This window comes from Moschus berezovskii, chromosome 27 (genome assembly GCF_049115385.1).
Source record: "Moschus berezovskii isolate FMDL1 chromosome 27, NW_MosBer_1.0, whole genome shotgun sequence".
Classification (NCBI taxonomy): Eukaryota; Metazoa; Chordata; class Mammalia; order Artiodactyla; family Moschidae; genus Moschus; species Moschus berezovskii.
The window spans coordinates 14,975,970-14,981,107 of NC_142486.1; the positions used below are offsets into that span (position 1 = coordinate 14,975,970).

Below are 5,138 nucleotides of genomic sequence, written 5' to 3' on the forward strand. Positions count from 1 at the left end.
GAACTGAACTGAAAAGAGAATAATGTTCCCGTGTAGGGGTTATGGATGAATACCAAAGCTGTCTCATTTAAACCATCAAGTTATCGTTGGAGGACATCCCTTCCAGAGATGAAATTTACTTCATGGCCTTGAGGTGTAAAGTAGCTGAGAGTCAGATGGACTCAGTTTTGTCCCTTGCTACTTAAGTTGCCTTCACTGAGTATCAGTATCCCCACTGGTTTGGAAAAGAAAAACCTAACCTAACAGAGCCCTAACAGAGCTCCCCACCTAACAGAGCCCTTGGATGTGGTCCCGTGAGACAGCTCTGAGTCCTCTTCCTTCCACCTTGCAGACATCTAGATGATACCTGCTCACTAACAAAAATGGGGAGATGGCAGAGAAATACAAAGAAGAAAAGTTAATCACTGGGAATCCCGTGGGTGACATGTTTTGATGTTACTTTTGTTTGTTTGTTTTTGGAGATTTTAAGTGGGTTTTTTATTCTTTAAATATGCTTCCTGTGTTGGGAAGCTGCTGTATAACACAGGGAGCTCAGTCTGGTGCTCTATAGCAACCCAAAGGGTGTGATGACCTGGTTGGGTGGGGCGGAAGGGAGACTCAAGAGGAAGGGGACATAGATATACTTACGGCTGGTTCCCATTATTGGATGGTGGAAACAAACAGAGCATTGTAAAGCAATGTTCCTCCAATTAAAATTCTCTTTAAAAATATGGAACTCAATGGATTTGCTCGTCATCCTTGGGCAGGGACCATGAAAATCTTCTCTGTATCCTTCCAATTTTAGTGCATGTACAGTAGAAGCGAGCACTGCTTCTGTCTTCTTTTCAGAGAAATTTTTTTCTCACAGTTACAGCCCTGGTGGATCTAGAGCTTGATATGATGCTTTGTTTGTTGTCTCTCACTTAAATCATGAGTATGTCCCATTTCACTGAAAACTCTTTGGAATTATTTCTCATCTCTTTCATTCCCAGTGTTTCATGACGGTTTGAAGGAAAAGAACACACATTTGCGCTGAGGGAACTGTTTCTCTCTATTCAGCCAGGCCTTGGGCAACCAAACCGAGGGTTTCCTGGCTCTCGAGTCCTTTCCTGAAACCCCCAGTTCCACCCAGCCTTGTTAACTTCTTTGCTCAGAATTTATTCTCAGAAAAAAAGCCCCAAAACCAATAGCAACAATTTAGGTTGGCTATGATTACCTTCACACCTACACATTACCTACACACCTTCCTTCCAAGGATCTCGAAGAACCTGTCACAGGCTCCCAAAGTCTTCTTCAGATGTTTTATAAGATGAGGATTAAATAATGACTATGTAGGATTAAATATGTAGGATTTAATTTAATATATATATAGGATTAAATGAGGAGAATACAGGATTCCAAGTCAAAAAAGGCCAAGATCTGCACAGAAAGACAGGCTCCAAGTCTGGCCTATCAAGCTGCCTTCAGGAATGGTTGAGAAGCTCAGTTTTCTCCAATAAGATATAGACATAATTTTAATTACCCTTAACCCTCCAAGAGGATCAGATAAGATAATAGATTCAAAAATACTCTACGGTTCTAAAGAACTACCTAGTTAAGGTGTAGTTGCGCTGAAATCAGGAGGTTCTAAACAAGGTCAATAAACATATGCAATGAGAAATATGCAAATTAAGATAAAAATAAAATAAGTGGGATACTATTTATTTGGGGGGGGTTTGTTGTTTTTATTGGTTGGCAGTGCTGCAAGGCGTGGCGGATCTTAGCTCCCCAAACAGGAATCAAACCTGCATCCCCTGTATTGAAAGCTCAGAGCCTTAACCTCTGGACCGCCAGGGAAGTCCCAGGATACCATTTATTTATTTCGTACCACACTGGCAAAAGGAAAAAAGAATCTGAGTTTGATAATATTGAGTGCAGGAGAAGATTTCGGGAAACTCTGTTCTTGTATCGGTGTTGTTTGGAGTACAAACTGATGGAGACAATTTTTGTTTAAAGTCCCAACACTCAGGACAGTACATGATCTCGATCAATATGCTGCCCCATATTCTAAAAAGAGCTGCAGAGACACCCTTTGGAACTTCCTAGTGAGAGATCAGGTCCAGCCCTACTAATTCCACCCTCATCACCCACCTGAATGGACTAGAGAGCTGTGGGGTTTTCCCACTTGTTCTCCAAAAAGGGCTCCTCACACCTGCAGGAGTGGGCGTGTTGCATCAAAAGAACCCTTCACAGAGAGGTACCTCTCCTGCAGGAACTAGAAGGATGAAGGCTGGCGAGAAGTTCTTAGGAGAACCTGGCCTTGGAGACCTATGTGAACATGAAGGCTGATGCTGGCTTCTCACCTGGAGGGTCCCAAAGGAGGGACAGAGTATACCGGAGCAGCCCAAGATGGCCAGGCAAGGAGAGAGATAGGATCATGCCCTTATCTTTAAGTGAGAAGCCCTAGGCCAAGTGAATGCTGGGCTCAAGGTGTGATAGGCCCGTGCCCAGGACAACCACCTACCTGCCTTGGCAGAGGGACCCAGCAATAATACAGTCACGGCAGGAGCATAACTCCAGGACGCTCGATGCGGGGGCACACGAGCTGAGGGGTTGTCACAGGAAGGCCTGCCTATACCATCTCTAAAGGAGCCAACAACGCCTCCTGTGAAAGCAGTGGCATCTGGATCCCAGTCATGACAGGGCTCCCACACGAGAGTCACCAGCAATCCTGTGTCACTTTCTTCTCCTCTAAGTGACCTGAACCTGAAGGAGCCAGCAGAGCAGGGGTGGGGAGGGACTAGGGGAAAGAGGAGGAATGAAAACAGAGTGAAAACCCAGATCCTCACCCCCTTTTCCACTTCAGATCACTTTATTTGTTATAAAATGGTTTCACTGGGTTTTTAATTTTTTTTTTTTTTTTATGGAGGAGAAAGAGTGTCTTTAGTACTTTGCCAGGCTAAGGGGGAACACTATAGGCTAGCGCCTCAAGAATTATGCCCCCAGTTGTCTTTTATTTTTATTTACTTATTTTTGGCTGCACCGGGTCTTCATCACTGCATGCAGGCTTTCTCTAGTTGTAGCACGCAGGTTCTAAAGTACGAGCTCAGTAGTTGTGACACATGGGCTTTGTTGCCCCAAGGTTTGTGGGATCTTCCCAGACCAGGGATCGAACCCGTGTCCCCTGCATTAGCAGGTGAATTCTCAACCACTGGACCACCAGGGAAGTCCCCAGGTCACTTTAAATTGGCAGTGATGTTGAAATTTTGAATCATGCTGGACTGGACATTTTCATACCTGAAAATGAGACTGTTCTGATAGCTGAGAATGACCCCAAAGCTCTGCAGTCCTCCAGAACATGGCTGAAATCGGTGATAAAAGATGGTTTCCTGATGTAATTCTTCAAGTCCAACCTCTGGAATTTTAACCACTTCACACCCATGTAACCCTTCTAACCCATTCCTTTTTCAAGTCCACAGTTTAATGTTGATACCATTAAACTATTTAAGATGCCCATGTTAGGGGTTCCCCAGGTGATGCTAGTGGTAAAGAATCCGCCTGCAAATATAGGAGACACAGAGATGCAAACTCAATCTCTGGGTTGGGAAGATCCCCTGGAGTAGAAAATGGCAACCCACTCCAGTATTCTTACTTGGAAAAGTCCATGGACAGAGGAACCTGGTGGGCTACCCTAGTCCATAGGGTCGCAAAGAGGCAAACACAACTCAGTACACACACATGCTAAGTCTTAGGACCTCCAATACTTAGTACCTACCCTAGAGAAGCCCTTGCACGTGTGCACACAGAGACACATCCACAGATGTTCACAGCAGCATTGTTTGTAACAACAAAGCTTAGAGATAAAATACCAGTTAATCAGGGAATGATGAAGTAAGTTATGTCACATTCACATGGTGTAATACTACACAGCAATCAAAGAGGAGAAGGTTCTTTCTGCATAGTAACGTGGACAAATCTCCTGACTCTATGACCGAACTGAAAAAAAAGACATTGCAGAATATGCAGAATAATGTGTCATATTCATGTAGAGTATGACATCATTTATATAGAAAGAAAAACACTATATTATACATTATCTGTGGGACACATAAATGCACAGAAAGTCCTGGAAAACTACTCATCAAACTGACAACAGGGATCATTTCTGATGAGCAGGCTAGTGACATACTAGTTGTTGTGAGCCCTAGGGTTATAAGGATAAATTAGATAAAGGAAATACTGGATATAAAATTATTGAGGGGCTTCCCTGGCGGCTCAGTGTTAAAGAATCCACCAGTCAATGAAGGCAACATGGGTTAAATCCCGGATCTGGGACAATCCCATATGCCACAGAGTAGCCAAGCCTGGGTACCATGACTATTGAGCCTGTGCTCTAGAGCCCAAGAGCTACAACTACTGACGCCCTCATGCCCTAGAGCCTGTGCTCTACAGCAAGAGAAGCCACTGCTATTAAAAGCCTGCACACCCCAATTACAGAATAGCCCCTGCTCACCACAACTACAGAAAAGCCTGTGCAGCAACGAAGACCCAGCACAGTCAAAAATAAAGGAAAAAAATTTTTTTAATAAAAATAAAGTTGTTGACATATAACAAGCTCTCAATAAATGTTCTTACCTGCAGTTTAGCATGGCCCTGGCAGGCGCTAGTTTTCTTGGACACTCAGGAGTCAGGAGGCACCGGAAACCCCTCTGCAGCCAGTTGTGATGGGTTCCCAGGGTCTCCACGAAGGGGAAGAGCTCAGGGAGGAGGTTCTGGTCCTTTTCTGGAGGAATTCATCTCTCTGTCCCCATTTCACCTTCCTCTAGCCCCAGGGAGATTCTGGCTGAACTAGGCGGCCCCCAGCCAACAAGGAATACCCAGATCAGGCAGGGTTTCCCATAAACTCGCCCCATGCTGACTGCCTTTGGCTCAGGGGTTCCATCTGTCACAGTCAGCCAAGGGCAAGGTCACCTGGTCATTCCCCTCAAGGCACACAGCCCAAGCCAGGATAACTTTCCATAGAAAGAACCTGTGAAGACTGTGAAAAGAAAGCTCCCTGCTGTAACTCCAACTCAAGGAACAGATGGCTGAGGGCAGCAGCAGCAGAGCGATGAGACCCTTCCCTGCCCTTCTGCACAGAGCCCAGTTCCCAGCCAACAACCCAGCATGGTGGGGGCACA

At 45.1% G+C, this 5,138-nt stretch overlaps 1 non-coding gene across 1 annotated transcript; it reads right to left on the minus strand.

The window, feature by feature from the left end:
- Positions 1-703: 703 nt before the first annotated feature.
- Positions 704-808, minus strand: LOC129545849 (U6 spliceosomal RNA). Its single transcript, XR_008683778.2, has one exon. It is a non-coding gene; the product is annotated as a U6 spliceosomal RNA (small nuclear RNA).
- Positions 809-5,138: the final 4,330 nt, after the last annotated feature.